General features: G+C 48.4%; 2 long non-coding RNA genes across 2 annotated transcripts; both read right to left on the reverse strand.

Moving 5' to 3' along the window:
• Window positions 1-13344: 13344 nt before the first annotated feature.
• Window positions 13345-15637, reverse strand: LOC144456167 (uncharacterized). The gene is made up of 2 exons (XR_013485080.1): window positions 15379-15637; window positions 13345-13964 (listed from the first exon to the last, which is right to left on the reverse strand). It is a non-coding gene; the product is annotated as an uncharacterized LOC144456167 (long non-coding RNA).
• A 206-nt stretch (window positions 15638-15843) lies between these two features.
• Window positions 15844-20989, reverse strand: LOC110199948 (uncharacterized). The gene is made up of 3 exons (XR_013485145.1): window positions 20509-20989; window positions 19596-20168; window positions 15844-19072 (listed from the first exon to the last, which is right to left on the reverse strand). It is a non-coding gene; the product is annotated as an uncharacterized LOC110199948 (long non-coding RNA).
• Between the last annotated feature and the right edge of the window lie 854 nt (window positions 20990-21843).

Below are 21843 nucleotides of genomic sequence, written 5' to 3' on the forward strand. Positions count from 1 at the left end.
TTTTTACATTGTAAAATGCTTTGCCCACTTTGAATAGCTACATCCTAGCTACTACTACTACTACTACTACTACTACTACTACTACTACTACTACTACTACTATTACTACTACTCACAGACCAATTCTGTAGTCAATCCATTCAACTGCATGGCATAGTCTGAACAATAGACAGTCTTCATCCGCCTAGGTTTTTCTAGTGGATCGTTAGGTTCATCTCCTTTAAGCAGGGCCAATGAATTTCACTGAAGAAACCTGTTCTACTCTGAGGCTTGATACGAACAACACAGTATCATCCACACACAGGAGCGTCCAAAGGACGTCACCACCTCCAGTGGATTCCTCTTGCATCTTCACTCTGTTCGGGGCGCTCCTACCTCCCACAGGAGATCACAGTCTCAGAGGAGCCAAGATTTAAAGCACATTTCCTTCTCTATGGTTGCCTCATGATTTTCCCCAAGAAGGAAGAGTTTCTGTATTCATTTCTCAAGCTAATTCCTCAACTCACCAAACCAATATGGTGGCACATTGAGTCCCATTCTGCATAAGCCTAAGGCACTAACTAACTTCTTTCTTCCTCCTAGTGCTTTCTCCACACCACGTCTTCTAGGAAGACACTCATTTCCTAGCCCATGGGTGATACTTCTTTGATGCATATAAGCTCAAGTTTCAATAGTGGGAGCTCAATGATAAGCCAGTCCTCAAACTGAGGATTTATGAAGTAAAATAAGGCTTAAGTGGACTCAGGTAAAGAAACACATTGAAACAGCAAACACTAAATTAAATTAATATTAATTGGTTGATTGATCTGGTTTGATTAATATGGAAGTAATGAACACATTCTCAAAGACATAGCATCTTTCCACTCCACTCCAATCCTAGTCTGGGACACTGGCTCCCCTAAACTCACAACCCCAGTAGTGAAAGCATGGGCTTAGTGGCCCTTTGTAGCCAAAAGGGACTGCTGAATGGTCCCTGACCTAAAAACTTCAAGGAACGGGCCAATCCAGGCTAGGACTGTCTGCTTCCCCCACTCCTTTCAAGGCACCCAGGCTGGAACCAGTCACTCCCCATATGCCTCCCAGATGTGGTGTCTCCATATGGGTCCCCAGCTCATTCCTTCACTCCCTGAGCAAAGAATACTCTTCCAGTATATGGCAGGAAGATCTCTTCAAGCCTTCCCCATGCATGTCAGCCTTGAGTCTCTCTCCTTTCTGGGCTAGAAGGGAGAAGGAAGAGAAGGAAGGGGCTGCCCTGAGGTCAGACACCCGCTCCACGCATGAGAGCCTGAGTGTGAAAACCACCTGCGATTATCTGAAGGCAGGGTGGGGGAGGAGGAGGAGAGCTGCTCTAGAAAACCAAATGAAATTGAGAACGACATTTGGGAGGCACTAACTAGCCTTCCTGAGCAGTCGCCACGCCCAAGGAGGTTCAAAGCCCTCTGACTTGTAATGTGGAGCTGTTCCAGCTGACGTGGCCATGCAAGAACCTCTTCTGTGCCTGGCATGTCGGTTTGTGTGGGATTCTCATTGCAAGGACACAGTGAGGAAACCCACTGGTGTTTGGCACAAAACCAGGATGAGACAGGGGTACCATCTTGTCACCTACCACATGGGCTGAGGATTTCCTTAGCCTCTTCTTTCTCCTGCAGCCCAGCGCACTAGGGCATGAATGGCGACTAGCCCTTGTTGGTAGAAGGAGCCTTGGGCACAGCAATGGAGCACTGGGGAAGAGGAGGCCCTGGAGGCGACAGAAGCTGTTGGTTTGGGCCTTCACTGGGGGTTTCTTCATCCAAACAGCCTCTCAGCTCCTGTGGGGATGGACCCTGAACAGCAGCCCAGAAGCAGCATGACCAGGAGAGGGCCGTGGCAAAGTGACCCCAGAACATGTCTCTGGGCCCAGATGGTGAACAGGCAGAAATCCCTGAAGGTGGGAAGGAAACCCAGGCTCCTGTGTCTTTGCTTGGGCTGCTCGATGTAAATACTGCTAACTTTACTGCCCCAAACAGCTTGTACATTAGCATAATGATGGGCTTGGGAGGCTTTCCAACACCTCTGCTAGCCGGGAGATAGTTTTAGTTCTCCTCCTGAAACCTGTCAGAATTTGTTTTGCTAAAGCTAACAGAATGATGCAGGTCAGATCAATTATTCCGAACAATTCAATTAAGATGGAGCCATATGCAGCGCTATAAAGTCAGCTACTGCACATATGGCCAGGGCCAAGGTGGTTGGCTGAGGGACAAGGGCCCCCGCACCACACCCACCCATGACAACAAGTCCTTAAAAAGGCTTTTGTCTCTTCTCTCTTCTCCTCTCCTCTCCTTTTTTTCTCTCCTTCGTTTTTTTGATCTCTTTCCCTCTTGTTTCTTCCCTTCTCTCCTTCCCTCTGTCTCTGTCTTCTCTGCTTTCCTCTCCTGTCTCCTCATCTCTTCTCTCCTCTCCCATTATTCTCTCTTCTCACCTCTTCCCTTTTTTCTCTTTTCTTCTCTCCTCTCTCCCTTTATCTCTTTCCACCTTTTGTCTTCTGTCCTCCTTTCGTCTTCTCTACTTTGCTCCTCCTCTCTTTCCCTTTCTTTGTTTCTTATCATCTCTTCTCTCCTGTCTTCTTTCCTTTCCTGAGTTCTCTCTGCCCTCCTTTATCACCTCTCCTATTCTCTTTTCTCTTCCTTTTTCTTCTTGTCTTAATAAGGAAAGAAATCACTCTACCTAGATTGACCAGAAAAGTATTTGTTTACTTTCCCCTGGTAATAATAGCCGACATTTTCAGAGTACTTCAGGGCTTTCAAAGCACTTTAAATTTTCCCATTTGACCTTCATGACAATCCTGGAGATAAGTAATACAAGTATTATCTTCATCTCACAAAAGGGTGGACAGCCATTTTGCAGGTCTGTTATAATGGGATTCCTTTTACTTAGGGCTTGAGCTAGACTGTCACTGTCTGTGGTCTGTTCCATCTCTCAAATTCTGTGATCTCTATTTTACAGATAAGGAAACTGAGGCTTATGAAAGTGGGGGGACTCAGTGGCAGTAACCCAGCCAGCAGGCATCAGAGTAGGGCTCACTTACCCCTACACACCCTGACACTCAGGAAGCATGAAGGATGACTGCCAAGTCCGCTCTTCCATGGCAAGGCCCTGCCAAGCACAAGCTCTGACCTTTCCAAGGACAGGCCCAATGGCGGGCCTGCCCTGCTATGTGCAAAGAGGCTCATGCCACTATCTTGGCCACGTGCTTGGAAAGCCACACCCACACTGAGGACCTTGAGGTCTATTCTGAAGAAGTCCCCAAAAGCCTGGTATAGGGGAAAGAGGATCAGATTTGGCCTGCTGGGGAACTCTGGCTCTGCATCTAGTCCCTGAGAGATGTTGGGCGAATCACTTCCCCACGGCAGCCTGAGTTTGGTCCTGTGCGAGATGAGGGGCGTGAATTAAATGGCCTCTGAGTTCCTTCCTCTGATCTTAAGTTCCAGGTGTAGGGCAGCAGGCAGGGTACTGGCCTTGGATTCAGAGGACCTAAATTTCCAACCATGACTCACCTACTCACCTGATCTGTGTGCCTTCTCCTCTCTGGGCCCTAACTTCTCAATCTCCAAGGTCCCTGCTGGTTCTTAATCCTGTTATTCAATTGGGATTCCCCACAGACAGACAATCAGACTTTGGGGTCTAGAATGTTGGTGCTGGAAGAGACCTTGGATGTCATGTAATCCAACCCCTTCACTTTATTGATGAGAAAATGGAGGCTTCAGAGGGGAAAGGACTTATTCAAGGTCACACGGCTAGTAGAGCGCAGATCCAGTATCATAGCAACATCGATTGCAAAGCCCTGAAGAAGATAGGGAAACATTGGGGAAAGACACTGTTCCTGCTTCACCAAGTATCCCGGAGCTCAGGTCCAAAGACGTCAGTCCTAAAAGCAGAAGGAGACCTCAGGGAGCATCAGTCCCTGAGGCCTTTGTCTGATAACCAGAACCATTGAAAGATCCTCTGGAAAGAAGCCTGAAGGTCTTGAAGCAGTGAAGCAAAAGAGAGAGTGCTCCAGAGCCAGAGGACTTGGATTCAAATTCTGCTATCAATTGGACAATTAAGGTTGGGGGGGGGGAACAGTAACACTGGAAGGAATCTTGGCTTAAAAACCTAATGAAGCAAAGGAAACAGAGGCTGGGTCTTCCCAGCCAAGAAGCTGAGATTCCTGGGTATCAGAAGCTCTACAATAGATCCAAGCACTGTCTTCTGGAAGAAATTTTCCAGCTGAAGCTTACTAGCACGCCTCCTTTCAAATGCACTGGTCATAAAAACAAGGCTAAAGGGGTTTAATGGGTTTTGTTAGTGGAAACAAAACCTAAGAGAGAAGCTGGCCTGACACGCCTGAGTCAGGGAGGAAGGGCAGTCATCTCTAGCCCAGCCCTAGCCATCAGGGCTGAGGTTTTGCTGATGGAAGAAGTACCCTCCTCATTCTCCACCTATGGCCTTTCCTGACTTCCAGAAGTCCCAGATAAAATCCCTCTTTTTACAGGAAGCCTTTCCCGATCCCTCTCAGACCTCATGCTTTCCTCTCTTATTAGCCTCCTTTTTATCCTAGACATAGCTTGTGTGAACATACATGTCTGTGGACTCTCTGTGTCTCCCATTAGGAATGAAAGTTATCAAGATGGTAATTGAACCCCAAGATAAAAAGGTCTGGAGGAATGAGAAGAGGGCCCAGGACACAGTCTGGGGGTGCCCACAGTTGGCAGGTAGGAGGAGGACAATGATCTATCAAGACCGAGGAGCTGTCAGGCCAGCACAGAAGTAAAGTGATAGAGACTTTAGCCTCTCACGAGAGCAAGGACTGGGGCTCAAGGCCCGTCTCTGATGCCTGCTACCTGCACACCCTGAGGGAACTCATCAGCCTCCCTGGCCCACAATTTCCTCATCTGTATATTGAGAGGCTGGACTGGATGGCCTCTGGGCTCCATCCATGATCTGGAGAGCTAAGGGAGCAGGGTCCAGAAGTATCCAGGTGTCAGAGAGGCTAAACAGAATGCAGCCTCAGGAAAGGCTGTGGAATCTGGCAGTCAGGCAGGAGGTCATCAGCAAGCCTGACAGAGCAGCCCCCTTCCCGCTCTGTGCCTCAGTTTCCCTCTCTGTGAGGGGGTTGCACTGAACCCTCTCTAAGAGCTGAGGCAGCTCTGAGTCAGCCCGAGCTGATCTTTAGCAAAGAGGCCAGATTAACTTTGATCAGCCCACCCCCCACCCACCCACCTCCAGGAAGAAGTCACATCTTTGGGCATCTTCTGCCTGAATTGCCTACATTCTCACGTTCTGCAGAGTAGAATAAGGAGAGGGGGAAGTGAGGCAAAGGAAACCCAAAAAGGGGAAGGAGAGAGGCTGTGGGGGTGAAATGGCTTGGCTGATACTTCCTCAGGTGAAGAAGAAGGAAGCCCTGGGGCCGATGTTGCATCAGAAAGCTTCTAAGGAGGAAGTGAGATGGGGAAGCAGCCTCTTAAGAAGCCCAGGGGATCTGTCAAGATGGGCTGCAAATTCTCCTACAAGGAAGCTGCCCAAGGGTGGGAGAGGGGTCTCCCACCTGCTCTCAGCCTCTCTCACAGCAGCTTGCCCAGAGCTCTCTGGGTTCCCAGCTTTCTCTGCTTTAGATCACTCTTATCCGCCTATGTGGTATATCCCCCCAGGACACGGGAAGCTCTGTTCTGTAGGGACTGCGCCATCTTTTCATCTTTATTCCCTCCACCCCCCATGTCTAGCACAGGACCTGAATGTTGTGAGCTCTCTTGTTGCTGCAGGATAGCAGACTGGTCACTGAGGAGCTAAGGAGAAGCAAGGGCCGACACTTGAAGTGGTCTGTAGGGCCACTTCCCCCTCTAACATCTCCCTGGCCTCGTCTCTTTCTAGTCCTGGAGCTCAGTGGGGTCATCAAGGACAATCAGATGAAAGGGCTGAATCGATTCTGCTTGTCCTCAGAAGGAAGGACAGGCAGCAAAAGGTGGACATGCACAGAGGCAGCTCTAGGCTCAATGTCAGACATGACAAGGAGAACCAGTGTGGCGAGGGCTGCGGACGTCTCTAAGCAAAGTCCCAAGAAGTAGACTCAGGATTCATTGGCGGTACAGAGTGGACCAGACGGACCCTCAGCTCCCTTCTGGCACTAAATCTCATGATCCTATTGGCTCATCAAGAGAGTAAATTTCATGTTCCCCCATGCCCAAAGGTCTATCAAACTGTGCATATGATTTGATCCAGCAATATCACTCCTAGGGCTGTGTCCCAAAGAGATCATACAAATGGGAAAAGGAGCCACATGTGAAAAAAAATATTTATAGCAGCTCTTTCTGTAGTGGCAAAGAACTGGAAATTGAGGGCTGCCCATCCACTGGGGACTGGCTGAACAAGTTGTGGTATATGGATGTAATGGAACACTATTATGCTACAAGAAATGATGAGGAAGCAAACTTCAGAAAAACCTGGAAAGACTTGTATGGACTGATGCTGAGTGAAGTGAGCAGAACCAGGAGAATGTTGTACACAGTAACAGCCACAATGTGAGATGGCTAACTTTGATAGACTTAGCGCTTCTCAGCAATGCAAAGATCTAAGACAAATCCAAGGGACTCATGATGAAAAATGCTTTCCACATCCAGTGAAAGAACTGTGGAGTGTGAATGCAGAGGGAGGCAGGCTATTTGCTCTCTTTTTTATTGTCATTGTTTTGTTTTGTTTCTCCTTCCTTATAGTTCCTCCCATTAGTTCTAATTCTTCTGTAGAACATGACTAATGTAAAAATATGTTTAATATGAATAGAGCCTGTATCAGATTGCACGCCATCTTGGGGAGGGGGAGCGGGGGGAAAAGGAGAAAACTGAAAACTCAAAAGCTTATGGAAGTGAATAGTGAAAACTAAAAATAAATTTAATAATTAATATTTTTTTAAAAAAGGAAAAAAATTCCATGTTCCCAGAAATCAATGGGCAGGTGGCTTTTTAGAACACAGAATGGTCTTAAGTTGGGAACGCACTGCTCTCAGTTCCACCACCACAGCTAGCAATATGGAGCAATGGATGGGCCACTAAACTTGACCTGGGTTCAAATTTAATTCAAACTCTTATTAGCTGTGTGATCTTGGCCATGTCACTTTACCATTCTGGTCCTCTTCAATAAGCTGAGATGGCATTGGAGGCAGGTCAGCCAGGAGTCAGATTGGAGACTTCAGCCACAAGGTTGAGGCACGGGGCAAGAGTCCAGTCTCTTGGCTCCTCAGCCCAGTCGCACAAGGACTGAAAGCCTGGGAAGGGGGTCCAGAGGAGGCGTACCCCTGTGCAGCCTGGCTTACAGAATCATGAAATCGCTAAACTGAGAAAAGTCTTCAAGATCACCTAGTCCAACCCCACCCCATTTTACAGCAACCAGAACTGGGGCCCACAAAGATGAAGTGATTCATCAGGGTCACCCAGGAATGAAGTGTCAGAGTCAGGATTTGAACCCAGGTTCTGTGATTCTGTCTATGCCATCAACGTCTGGGCCTGTGCCTGAGACTCTGTACTTGATAGGGGGGCTGGGCAAACCAGGCCTTCGAAGGGCCTCATAGCAGGGCAGAAGAGACAGCATGCACATTCCAAACCACACAATTCCCTGGCAACTGAGGCATGCAAATAGCTCGTCTCCTGACTAGTGTGAGCTCTGAGACTACATCTTCTCCACCCCAGGACCCCTCGATGCTTCCAAGCTGAAAAGCTCATCCATGTCGAAGGTCACAGCTACAGGAAATCACACAAGTAGATGAAAAAAAAATAATTTTTTAAATTAACCTTTAAAGATGTTTTAATTTAAACTTTTAAAAATAATAACAATTCAATATACAGAGAGAAAAGGCCAAGTAATCCCTAGAACAAAGACAGGCCCCATAAAAGGATGGCTGAGCCCAGGGAAGCCAGCCTTGGGAGTTAGCCTTCAGGTTGATGCACTGGCCTTCCTCTACCCAGAGCCAAACCTGAATAGCCGAGCAGGAGCGGGGGAAGGTGAGGAGACCCCTTCTCCTCCCCCTTGGGCGGCATCTTTTCCTGGCTGCCTCATGAAGTGGACACAAAGCTCATTCTCCAACTGTGACCCAGGTGCCCTTGCCAGCCCCGGCGGCAGTGCTGTCCTTCACTGGCCAGCCCAGCCTGCCCTGGCCCACAGAGCAGAGTTTGGGGCAGAGGGATGCCTGATCTTACCTGATCCCGGAGATGCCCCTGGTCAAATGAAGTCGGGGCACCCAGGAGCCTCTGCTTATTGCCCCGGGGAGCTGGACCAGTCATCAAAGCCAGAGAAGATGGCTGGGGAAAGAGTGAGCCCTGACCTACCCGGCATGCAGAGCCAGCCAGGGCTGCCTTCTCCAGGAGGTCCTCCCTGATGGCTCCAGTCCCTCCACATGCCACAGGAGGCAGAGACCTGGGTTCAGATCCAGCTCCGACAGTTCCCACCTGCATGTTCCATCTCTGGGTCTCTGTGCCCTCATCTGTGGAAGGAGGGGGTTGGAGTGAATGACCTTTAAAGGTCACTTCCAGCTCTAAATCACTGTTCCTTCGTTAATTTCATCAAAGTCTGGAAGAGACCAGCTAATCCAAACCCTTCTTTTTACACACAAGGAAACTGGGGCACAGAGAGGTCTGGCGACCTGCCTAAGCGTACACGTCTGCGATTTGAACCCAGACCCTCTGATTCCAAATCCAGGACTCTTTCTCACTCTACCACACTGCCGCCTGCATTTTAGTTATTAGCATATGGGTTTTATCCTTCCCCAGGTCCCTAACAGTAAATGTCAACTCCCAGATGGTAGGGAATGGGACACTTTTCCATCTTTGTGTTTCTCGTTGCCAAGCTCAGGACTCTGCACACAGCAGGTGCTTAATAAATGTTTACTCCTTGCATTGGGCCACTGGTTCTTCGCAGGCTCCAAACTCCAGCCAAGCTAGACTTCTAACCACCCACAAGCCTGCCCTGTCTCATACCCCAGTGAGAAGAGCCCTCGGTGGTCACATCAGAAGACCTGGATTCCACCCGGCCACGAGGGGTCAAGATGGCGGCTCCTCAGAACACCCAGAACAGGGAGGGAACACCGAGGAGTCCAGATTCCAGAAGAGCTTAGCAGGGCAGAGCATAGAGCCAAATCAGGAACATGAAAACTAATAGGGACAGTGTAACGTCTCACAACCAACCAGCTTCTCCAGTTGGGGGAGGAGTGGTCACCCAGCGCTGTGCCCTGTGAGTGGGAGGACCAGAGAGGGAGCACGCTGCCCACCTGCTGGCAGACAGGGCATGGATATGGATGTACAATGAGACAGCCCCTGGAGGCCAGGCCAGCCAGGGCTTTGTTTTACTGGACTATGCACGTCTGTCAGAAGGGCATCTTGTTTGGTCCCCTACTGGAATGTAAGCACGTTGAGGGCAGGGATTATTATTTGATTTTATACTGTATCTACTGTAGCACAGCCAGGGGATACGCCTGGTAAGCAACTGGCAAATGTCTTTTCATCCATTCATTTCATTTCATCCATTCATTCATTCACACATTCATTCATTCACTGGTTCATCCATTCATCCATTCACCCATTCATTCATAAGCAGGAAAGTGTCCAGAGGAGGGCTTTGGGTCCGCACCATGTGACAATGAATGGAAGCACTATAATGGACCAGAGAAGGCCCAGGGGGGACTGTTACCCTCAATTATTTGAAGAACTATCACAGGGACACAGGATTCAGCCCTTGAGGACAGAACCAGGAGTGGGGGGAGGAAGTTGTAAAGAGGTGATTTAAACTTCATGTCAGAGGATCCTGCCAGTTAGGGGTGCCATAGTGCACAGAGCACTGGGCCTGGAGTCAGGAAGACTCAAATCCAACCTCAGGCACTTAGCCGTGTGACCCTGGGCAAGTCACTTCACCCTGTTTGCCTCAGTTTCCTCATCTGTAAAATGAGGAGGAAATAGCAAACTGCATCAGTATCTCTGCCAAGAAAACTCCAAATGGGGTCATGACTGAAACAGCCAAACAACAGAGCCCTCCTATGAAGATCTGTCCCAGAGCAGAACGGGCTTCTACAAGACCTCATGCGCATTCAATCTCTACAGGTCTTCAAGCAAACATTGATTCGTTATGAATCTGGTTTAGTTGCTTCCTCCTTGCTGGCCTCAGTTTCTTCTGAAACACCAGGAGGATGGGTTCAATAATCCGCAAGGTCCTTTCCCTGCAGAATGGGCAGTGTCACACCCTGGCCGGACAGTGGGCTCCGGGCTGGCCCAGAGCGATGAGCAGCCAGGACTGCCTGAGGAAAGGCCGGGCAGGTTGCTTTGACGTAGCCATAGCCTCTGAAGGCTATCTCCTTCGGAGCTCACAGGAAGTCTTGTGTCCCTGGTGCCTAGACCAGTGTCTGGCATTTGGTTGAGAGCTGGGAGATGCCTTAGACGCCGTCTAGCCCAACTCCCTCATTTTCCAGGGAAGGAAACTAAGGCCCAGAGGGGGAACGCAATAACTAACCCACAGGGCCACAGGGAGTAAGTGGCAATGCTGGGATTGGGCCCATCTTCTCCGGCTCCAAGTCCAAGATCCTCCCCACAATGCCATATTTGCCATCTCTGCTTAGGCTACTTCCTGTTCTCTGAGAGAAATCTTCTATTCCCCCGCTGGCAGGAAGCTTCCTCCAGCAAACATCCAGGCCCTCTCACAAATGGAGGCCTTGGGCCCCTGCCCTCTGGCAGGCCCATAGCGCTGGTCACCAGCCTCTCTACAGAGTCCCATTTGCCCAAGAGGGCAAATGCCATCCCATTAGCAAGAAGTGGGTGTCGCCATTGACCCATTCCAAGAGCTCGTATTCCAAATACTGTGCTCGCTCCACATGGTAGGAGGAGGGGTGAGATAAGCCAAGCAGAGCTCTCTGATAGGCTCCAAAGGAGCCTGTAGACTCACTTTGTCCTAGCAGATGGAAGGCACGGGGTCACAGACCATTGGATCAGAATGGGACCTAGAGACTAATTACTCCAACCCTTTCATTACAGAGAGGCACATCACTGAGGCACACAGAAGGGAAGGAACCTGCCCAAAGTCAGATAGTAGTAGATGGAGGAATCAGGATTTGAACTCAAGGCCCCTAGGCTGCAGGTCCAGGACACTCTCCAATGGGCCACCTAGCTGCCTCACTAACAACTAGGGAAGAGGCAGGGATGGCTCCATGTTGAAGAATCTGGATACCTGGAAGGATGCTGGTAGCCTCAACAGAAGCCAAAGGAGAAATAAGGAAGTGGGGGTGGGGGCTACAGGGGATGCATGAACAGTGAGTTCTGGAGATTTTGAAATTGAAGGGAAGTCATTTACTTAAGATTAAAAAAAACCACAAGTATTAAGTAGCAGAGTCGAGGTTTGAACTGAGGTCTTCTGACTCCCAGCCCAGGATTCTTCTTCTGTTTGCCTGTGGTAACGAAGAGGACCTTGGTGTGGAACGAAGCTGGACCAGTGACTCCAAGCCCCTCTCTCTACAGATTGGAAAGTTAGACCCCAGAAGCGATTTCACTGGGCCACGGCTACATAGCCAGTTAGCTGAAAGAGCCAAGATTTGAATCCAGGTCACCTCTCTCTCTCAATCCAGGGCTCCTTAGATGGCACCACGAGGAAGTTTTGTAGAGAAAGAACCTGGACCTGGAAACTCATTAGGAGGTAGGCCAGTAGCCAGGGGACCTAGGTTCAAATGCTGACTTCTGACCTACCACACTGCCTTCTGAGATGATGGTCAGTGGGTGACTTTCATTGGTGTTCTCTCATCCCCTTCCTCCCCAGATGTCTAGTGCAGTTAAAGTTTTGGTCAAAATTCAGAGCTTCCCCACTGCACCTCCTCCACCCACATCCCCCGGCAAACTGAGTAGCACAGCATGGTTTGGTGGCGAGAACACTGAGTGAGCTCAGGAGTTGGGGGATCTGGGTTGGAATCCTAGCTCTCCCAGAAGATGAGCCAAGCTTAGAGCCAAGGACCCAAGTTCATAAATGACCTCAGAGACCATGCCCCTACAGAATTTGACAGGAAGCTCTGGGGGCCCTCCCCTAGTGCCTAAACAAGGGTCCTGCCCAGGGTGCCTCTGACAAAGGTCTGTCCGACCTCTGCTTGAAGACCTCCATGGTGCAAGAGGACCCAACACCTCCCCAGGTATAGTATCCATTCCAGGCCGGCACATCTCTGATTGTTCTCCTGATTGTTAGGGGAAAAGAAAAATGTGGTGCCCCTTTTAGCCAATCACAGGACTGGAAATATGTGTTCTGCTATCACATATCTCTCATGACAGCCTGTCCATGCCCTGCTTGTACCTTCATTAAGGATGCCCTCGACACATGGGGAGGTCATTCCCATGGCTGAGAATACAAACTCAGAGTGAGTGCTATTAAGAAGGCAAAAAGGCCATCTGTCCAAAGTCATTTAGAGCAACATTATATGTCAGTACCAAAAATAAAAACCCTGGAAGCACCATGAGTGTCCAGCAGGATAGAATGGGTGAGTAAATTGTTGTACATCGGTGCAATGGAATGAAGACAGACGAGGAGGAGGGACATGAAGAAAGAAAGACCTTTACAGAACAGTGCAAAGACACAAGAACCCAACCAGGGAGAGTACACACTGCCCCGAGCCGGGAAAAGGCAACAGCCTGGGAATGGACATGCCCCAAATTTGTTCCACTTCACTCAAAAAGGGCATGTTATGCTGTGTTATGTTATATCATATCCTACCATGCATATCATGTCACATCATACCGTGTCACATCCCATTACATCATATTTATTGTTATTAGATTATGTTGTGTTATTTATATTAATTGTAGTGTTGTCATATCATATCACACCATACATATTATATAATATCACATTATATCACATCTCATTACACTATATAGCATTATGCTATGTTATATTATGTTATGATGTGCTGTGGTATGCTTTATTATATTAGATTTTGTTACATTTTTGTTAGATTGTGCTTATTATATTATATTATTATGTTATAAAATATCATATCACACTATACATATTATATATCACATCCCATTGTGTCATATTGTATTATGTTATTATATTGTGTTATACTATATTGTATTATACTATTATGCATATTATGTTATAGTGTGTTATTTCATATTATAAAATACCATACATATTACATCACATGTTATTTCATATTATAATATACCATACATATTACATCACATACTATAGGATGTGATGTGATATTAATTATATTAGTGTTGTGTTATATTATGTCATGTTTCATGCATTATGTTACATTACATTATTAATGTTCCCAGCACTGTGTTAAGTACTGAAGAAGACAAAAATGAAACCATCTTTCAAAGAGCTTATATTTTACAGAGAAAAATGGGCTATCAAGTGTGTAAATACAGAGTATTTGTTTGCAGGACAGAGGGGAAGCACTAATAACTCAGGGAATCCTGGTGGGCCTCTTAGAAGAAGTGGTCCTTCTACCAAGTCTTGAAGTCAAGAAGGGGCTCTAGGAGTTGGAAGTAAGGATGAAGGGGGGGGGGTTGCAGCAAAGGCAGGAGGTGCGAGGTGGAACACACTGAGTGGGGAATGTCAAGTGAATCAGTTCCAGGGAGCTGGCCATAGCATGTGATGAGAGGCATAAATGTGTTGTCCAAGTGAGAAGACTTGGCCATTGATTAGATAGAGGAGATCAATGAAAATGAAGAGTCCAACATGACTCCAAGGTTGCAAACCTGGGGAAATGAGAGGAGGGTGGTATCTTCCACAGAGGAGTTAAATTGGGAGGTCAGGTAGTCTTAGGAGGAAATATAAAGGGTTCTCCGTGGAGCACGTTAAGTTCAAGAAGCAAACAGAACATCCTGATGGAGATGTCCATTAGACAGTTGGTCTCCTGGAGCTCAGGAAAGAGACAAGGGCTAGATACAGAGATCTGGGCACCATCTGCATGAAGATGATAATCAAACCTGTGGGGACAGATGTCATCACTGAGAGGGGGCGGCTATGGTGGGTACCTCTGGGGTATTCTGATGGAGACACAGAAGAACTGGAGGAATTGTTGTGGCATTTTATGCACTGTGATTCATTGATCTAAATGTAAGTCATTACAAAGCAAATTTATCTGGTAGAATTGATGCTTAATGTTATGTTCATAATAAATATTTTAAGACTACATGAAAAAACTTAAAGTGAATATCAGTAAGAAAAGTGAGATTTTGGAAGTCTTTCAAGGAAGCTCCCTTCCCAAAGACCATAAGAACTTTATCATTAGAAGGCTCTAAAGACAAGTTCAATGAAGCATTTGCGATTACTCAGCAAAAACAAGCCTTCTCATTGAAATGATGTATGTAATAACTTTTCCACCTTTACTAAGATTCCATCATGCAGGGGCTAGCTATTATTTTAATGAAAACTCATTAAAAAATACAACTGATTACCAAAGAGAAAAGCCTCCTACCCCAAGTGTAAAGAGCTGATTTTGTCTCTGGGGTTAATTTATACTGGATCCCTTTGGGTCCGCCCCATTCCTCTGTTAGCCTAATTGTTCATAAAGAGAAAACAAAGTCAGCTTCGTGTTGGTGTCTCCAAACAGGGATGCTCCCAAGCTGAAAATCCACAAAGTATCGGCTAGCCACCGATCCTGGTCTATTAAATCCTTCTAAGTCACGAGATCATTCTCGACAAGTAGGTCCTGGGTGATTCTTCACCATGCAGGGAGTGATAGAATGGAAGCTCCTTGAGGGGCAGGAACTGCTTTTGTCTTTCTTTTACAGGGAATGTGTGTTGTCTACGAGGGTTGTGTACGAGTCCACTTGGGTTTGTCTAAAAATGGCTTACAGAGATCTCTCCCTGAAGAAACCCTGGAACCTTGTGTGCCCTCTCCCCAAGCTGGAAGCCAGAAAAAGAAGCTCTCTTGAGCTCTTGCTAACTCCACCCCTCACACAGGTACTGAGCAATAGTAATTATCCTTTCTGCCAATGAAAAGTCTCATGCCAGTGCTCTGGCTCGAGCCCAGGGTTACGCTTTAAAAAAACAATAGCTAACATTTACATAACACCTGCTACATGCTGAGCACTATGCTAAGCACTTAATAATTATTATCCCATTTGAACCTCAACAATCCTGGGAGCTGCTGTTATTAGCCCCATTTTACAGTTGAGGAAACTGAGGCAGACACAGGTTCAGTGACTAGCCTGGCGTCATACAGCTAGTAAGTGTCTGAGGCCAGATTTGACCCCAGGCCTTCCTGACTCCAGGCCCAGGGTTCTGTCCCTGTACCCCCAGCTGCTCCTATGTAGCGTTGATATCCCAACATCTAGCCCAGTGCCTGGCACATAGGTCCTTAACAAATGCATCTTGATTAATTACTTGACCTATTACCATTGGGGAATCCAGGATTTCTGGCAGTTTGCAAAGTCATCTCCTCCACCACCCATCATGAAGCCTCCAAGCACCATGACTTTGTCCAAGGTGCAGAACAAATTACTCTCCACCAAAATGCAGCCCGCGCCATTCTTCCTTTCCAGTAGGAAAACCTCTGCCCTGTCTTCCTGACAGAACAAACAAAGCCAGAGGTCATTTAATCCAGCTACACCTAAGTAAGATTCTCCATGTAACATACTCGACAAGAAGTAATCAATTTCTCTCCCTCTCCCCCCCTTTTCCTCCCTCCCTCCCTCCCTCTTCCACCCTCCCTCTGCCTCTCCCTCTCTTCTTCTCTCCCCTCCTCCTCTCCCCTCCTCCATCCCTCCCCCCTCTTTCTCTCTCTTCCCTCTCCTTCTCTCCCTCCTTCCCTCTCCCTCTCTCCTTCTCTCCCCTCCTCCTACCCTCCCCCCCTTTCTCTCTCTTCTCTCTCTCTCTATCTCCCTCATTCTCTCTCCCTCTCCAGGCAATTCATTCCACTTTGAGATAACCCTAGGTTACAGAAAGTCTATCCTTATAGAAATCTACTTCTACCCATTGCTGCTATTTGCAAAGAGCCTTAGCAGGATGAATTTAATGCCCTCCCCACCCCATTCTGCAAAAGTGATTTTTCTAAAAGTTAAATCTGACCTTGTCCCCACAATCCCCCTGCTCAGCAAGCTTCAATGGCTCCCTAGTCCCTCCAGGACCAATTATACACTCCATTTGACATTGAAAACCCCTCCTAACCTGGCCACTTCATATCTTCCAGTCTTCTAAATCATTAATCCTTGTTATATACAGTGTATAAATATATGTGTGTGTGCACACATACATATACACATACATGTCCACATACATGTATATATATGTTTTAAATCTCTCATTCTTTCTACACGTGTGTATATATATGTATGCACATGTTATGTGTACACGGCTGTTTGCATGTTGCCTTCCCCAGTAGGATGTAAACTCCCTGAAGGCAGGGGCTGCTCATGCTGTTTTTATGCCCTCTGCTTACCACAGCGCCTGGCACACAGTGAGCTCTTAGTAAATGACTGAATGTTGCTGACTCTCCCACACTGTCAGCCAGTCCTTCAGATCCCTGGCACGTCCCACCTCAATGTTCTCTTTTTCCAGGCTTATAATCCCCAGTTCCTTGACCATATCCTCATGAGGCCTGAGCTCAGGCCTTTTGCCCTCCTGGCTGCCTGTCCAGCTTATCATCCTCCTTCCTCCCCCACCACTGACCACACATTCTCCTGGCTGTTATCAAAGGCTGTCCTGTAAGGATAGAATGGGGGGAATGACCCAGCAAGAGTTATTTTAAATACTTTCCAGCCTGTTGTAGCTAAAAATTGTTTTAACAGAAACTTTTTCTCTTTGAAATAACCTCCATGTCATCTTGAAAATTCCCCAAGGAGCAATGACCCAAAGGGGGAACTTCCAGACATATGGAGAGTTCACTGAAAAACTAGGGAGACCAGGAGATTCCTCGGCGAGCATCGCCCCTCATGCCTGGCCGAGCAGACTCCCCTCAGAGTGGAAGCATGGAAGATTCCATGCCCACCTCTTGGCATCCCTAGCTGCCTTCCCAGCACAGATCAGGGCTGCCCACACAAAACCTTTCCCAGTTTCCTCCCTGTGAAATTACTCTGTATTAACATCTCTCTCCACACACTAGGCACCAAAGAATCATAAGAGTTGGAAAGACCTCCGATGCCATCAAGTCCAAATCCCTCTCCCATTCTACAGATGACAAAACTGAGGTCACATAGATAGTATCAAAAATTAGGATGTGAACCTGTTGTCTGACTGCAGAACCAGTGACTGCCACAGGGGCATGCAGACTCCCTACAGCCTGCGCGAGCCTCGGGGGAAAGGGTGGCCTTGTCTGTGCATGCTCCACAGCCAGTACAGCACCATACATGTGGTAGGTGTTCAATCAACATTTTCTGAATTGAACTGAATCCCTTACCTTCTCCGAGGCACTGAGCCTTTTGAACCTGGACTGATTCCATTGCATCAAAGATTCACAACTGTCCCTCTAAGTTCACTCTCTCAAATATATCCCCTTTGCCACAGAGGAGGGGATCATTGTGATATGTTTTGGATGAACAACACAGACCACTTATAACCAGTCTCCCTGACCCTAGCAAGGCTGGTCCTCAGACTACAGCCACTCATGCAAGGTTGTGTCAGGTCAGGATTAGAAACCCTTTCAGTACCTCCCAGAGGGGCCGTTCTGCTGGAGTTGGCCTCAAAACCCAGGACTATTGCCGTCCAAGTGAATGAGGACTGGATTTGGGAGTTGGAGGATCTAATCCTGGCTCTTTCTAGGCCTCAGTCTCCCCTTCTGTAAAATGAGTGAAAGGAAGGAAGGAATGGAGGGAGGGAGGAAAGGAGGCAGGGAAAGAGGGAGGTGGGGAGGAAAGAATTAAGAGAAAGAGGAAGGCAGGAAGGAAGAGAGGGAGGGGGAGAGAAGAAGAGGAAAAGAGGAAAAGGGAAAGAGAGAGAAAGATACAGAGCCAGAGCCAGAGTGAGGGAGAGACAGAGACAGAGACAGAAAGGGGGGTGGGGAGAGAGAGAGAGAGAGAGAGAGAGAGAGAGAGAGAGAGAGAGAGAGAGAGAGCAGAGTCAGAATTTTGAAAGGTCTAGGCTAAATCAAGGGTCCAATCTAATAAGCTCAATTGTAATAAGCAACAAGTCTCACACTTGAGGTCAGGAAATTGATTTCACAAGTACAACATGAAGGAAGTAGTGGCTTGACAGTAATAGCCTGAAAAAGATCTGTGGGTGTTAGTGGACCACAAGGTCAATACCAACCAACAGTGTGTGAAATGACTACCCTAAATCCTAACGGTTACCTTTGACTCCACTGAGAAATGCTAGGAACCTGGCCCTAGGGAAGGGATCTTCCACTGTCTCTGCCCTGATCAGACCCCCACGGGAGTGTCTCTTCAGTGTGAGTACCGTATTTGGGGAAGGACACTGCTGAACCGCAGCACATGCAGCAGGAGACAATGAGGATGAGCCTCGTTGAGGGGCCATGACAGCTATCCTCAAGTACTTGCAGGGCCCACGTGTGGAGGTGGGACTACATTCTTTCCTGGACCCAAAGGAGAGAATCCAAAGCAAAGAGCTGAAGTTCCAGAGGGGCTCACATGCCCTTGATGTCAGGAAGAAAATCCTAAAAGCATCCCTTTTAGGCAGGGAGTGGGCCTCTTCCTGCGTTAGTGAGCTCCCTGTCACTGGAGGATTCCCCCAGAGGCTGGGAACACCATGGAGGGTGTTCAGGTGCAGGCCATGATACACCCGCGCCCCTGCCCTCTCTAAGATTCCAGAGTCCTGGGCTTGGAGACCAAGACAGAGCAGAGCAGGGAGAAAGCAAAGAAGAGGCTCGGACCCGCGGAGGAGCCTCGGGAGGGAGCTCCGCGGGGGGAGAACAGGAAGAGTCCTGCGTTGGTCGGGTCACATCTGAGGCCGTGGCAGGACGTCCAAGAGGAAATCAGCCCCAGCTTTGCGCGCCGTCCAAAAAGAGGCGCTGGGAGCCGGGCCTTCTGGGAAGGAGGACGCTGCGTCACTTTCCAAAAGTGACGGTCTGGGTCATTTTTTTTTTCCCGCTGAGCACAAATTCTCCTAAAACTATTTTGTCTCGTGCATACTAAGTTGCCTGAAAAACAGTGATGGAGAAACCAAAGCTGATCTATTTTGTGTGTGTGTGAGTCATTGTGGGGGATTTAGCAGGTTCTGGGGTTAAGGCTGGAAACGTCCCCGGAGGTCTTGGGGCCCAAACCCCTCCTTGTACAGCTTAGGAAGCCGAGGAAAAGAGAGGAAAGTGGGCAAGGTCCCACGGAAACTAAGAGCCAGGATTAGAACCCAGCTCATCTCACTCTTACACCCTGGGATACCTCCAGGCTCAGTTTTGCCTTCCTTGGGCAGGGGAAGGGGTTCTGAGGAGCAGGCCCATGTTTCGCTTTGGGGGAGGGAGGAGTAGAAAAAAGAAACAATTCTCCCTCTGCTCCGGCCCCTGCCAAGGTTCTTCAGTGGTCTAGCCTCCCTCCCTGGATGCTAAAAGGCCACACTCATTTTGGGGTCCACACCACCACCCAAATGGCCATCTACTCCGTTGTAAGCCTGCGCTTCAAAACCCTTCCTGTCTCTGCCAGCTAAATGTGAGACACTGCGGAACTGACCAGCTTCCACCCTCTTTCGTCGAGGGCCCGCATGACATGATGAGGCCCCCTTCCCCTAGATCCTGGCTCAAAGAGACCTCGGTTCTCTGTCCGCTTCCCTCTGGTCCTCTGGAACTCTGGCAGAAAAGGAAAGGTGGTGGGATGTAAAGGAGTGGGTGGGGCCCTCAGAGTGACGCCTTTGGGGCAACTCTACTTGAGGAACTGCAGCCTGGGTTCTGGAATGCCTTTCCAGCCTTCAGTCTCCCTCCCCGGTGTCTTCCTGCTGAAATTCACCCGTGCCTCCTCCCTCCCCGGCCTGACTCCTTCAGCCCAACTCCCTTGGGTCCCTTGAAGCCTTCCCTATCTCCCTTCCTCATCTGCTCCCTTAAGGCACTGGTTTGCACCAGGCTAAGATACCCACCGGTTCGACTCTTTATTATACTGATTCGGAGGCTGGATCCGCCTCATCCTACCTCAACGACTTTGGCCAAGTCACTGATTTCTCTCCGGGCTTCGTCGGAGGATTGAGGGGATGGAGTAGGCAGGCTCAACGTCTCTTCCTCCTCTAGACCTGGCTAGGGCTTCCATGGTAGCCTAAGATTTACAGAGCACTTTACAAACAACATCTCATTTTATCCTCCAGGCAACCCCGGGAGGGAGGTGCTATTCTTATCCCCACTTTACAGGTGAAGAAACTGAGGCAGACAGCGGTCAACTGACTTGCCCAGGGTCACACAGCTAGTAAGTATGTGGTCTTCTTGACTCAAGTCCAGCACTCTGTTCTCTGAACCACATTGCTGCCTCCAAGAAAGGAGCCCCTGCCCCAGCTGGACCCCCCCCAACACTGTTATCTCCTCAAGGGCCGAACTTGAGACACAGCCAGAGGACCTGGGTTTGAATCCCAACTCAACCACTTAACCACCAGACTCCAAACCTTCATTTTCCGGTCCTCAGTTTCCTCATTTGTAAGATGGCAGTGTTGGACTGGAGAGTTCTTCCAGCTCATAAAATCTACAAGCCCATCTGTAATCTACCCATCGCCTTCACAGCCCAGCCTAGACCAGCAGAAGGTCGAGAAACGTTTGCTGAAGGAACAAGTGGATGGCAGTTTGCCACTGGCCCATGCAGTGAGAAAGGTGAGAGCTGGAGGCTTGAGCCCAAAGGGGCCTTGCCGGTCCAGCTTCCTCATATTGCAGATGAGGCCCAGAGAGGAGTATGGGGCTTTGAGGAAGGTGGCGACAGTGGGAAGACACAGGACTACACAAATAAAAACAACCCCGAATCAAACCTAACCCAACACCACGCCCTTATTTTTATTGAGGTCGCTGAAGGCTGAGGAAGCTGAGTGGTTTTGATCGGGGTCACACAAGTAGCAAATCCACTGGGCTTTTCCAATGTAGTACCACACTGGGTTTCCTGGCTAAGGCTGAAAAACAAATTTTCCCCACTTGTGACTGAACAGAATGGGGGGGGGGTTCATTCTGCTGCAGACAAGACGATTCAGACGAGCTCACTGTCCCCAAAGAACGCTAGGCACATCCTTCCTCTTAGACATGAGATGTCACCCCAAGTGCAGAACATCGGAAGCTGTGAAATAGGCCCTTTCAAAAGATAAGCTCCTGCCTAACCACACGACGGCTGATGGGTGTCCTTGCCTCACTTGAATCTGAACTTTCGGGCACCTGCATTTCCCGGGTGTGGTTGATGTGTCGTAAGTGCCTGAAAGGGGTGCTACGAGGACCCAAGGAGGCCCCAGCCACTCACATCACTTACCTGGAAGAGTTCAAAGAAATCCTCATGAGAAACAGTAAGAACCTTATTTGGGTTGCCTGGTTGGTTTTGTGATGTGTGTTAGCTTTCTTTTCTCCGCATCAGCACCATCTTCTCAACCTGGAAATGTCTTCATCTAACCATCATCTCATCAGAAGCTCATCAGAAACACATCTGTCCTTCCCCAGATTTGCATCTCCACATTGACCAACGAGACATTTTCTTAATCTCATGGTCTCCTGCTTCCCTCCCAGACCTCGATCCATCAGTTATCCCCTGTATCCTATATAACACCTCCTCCAGGGCCACTCCCCCACCTCCCACTCACATTGGCAATCCCAGTTCTCAGAGAGTGGCTGCTGCTACTTACCAGGGTTAGCCCTGAGAAAGGTAGGTTTCTAATACTGTCATTCACGAGCCCCCTTGGGTATGCTCTCCATTTATTATCCCCTAGTACCTTCAATACTCCTTTAGAGAGAGACTTTAATGAGAAGATAGA

Source organism: Phascolarctos cinereus, unplaced genomic scaffold (genome assembly GCF_003287225.1).
Source record: "Phascolarctos cinereus isolate Bilbo 61053 unplaced genomic scaffold, phaCin_HiC Scaffold_3;HRSCAF=262, whole genome shotgun sequence".
NCBI lineage: Eukaryota > Metazoa > Chordata > Mammalia > Diprotodontia > Phascolarctidae > Phascolarctos > Phascolarctos cinereus.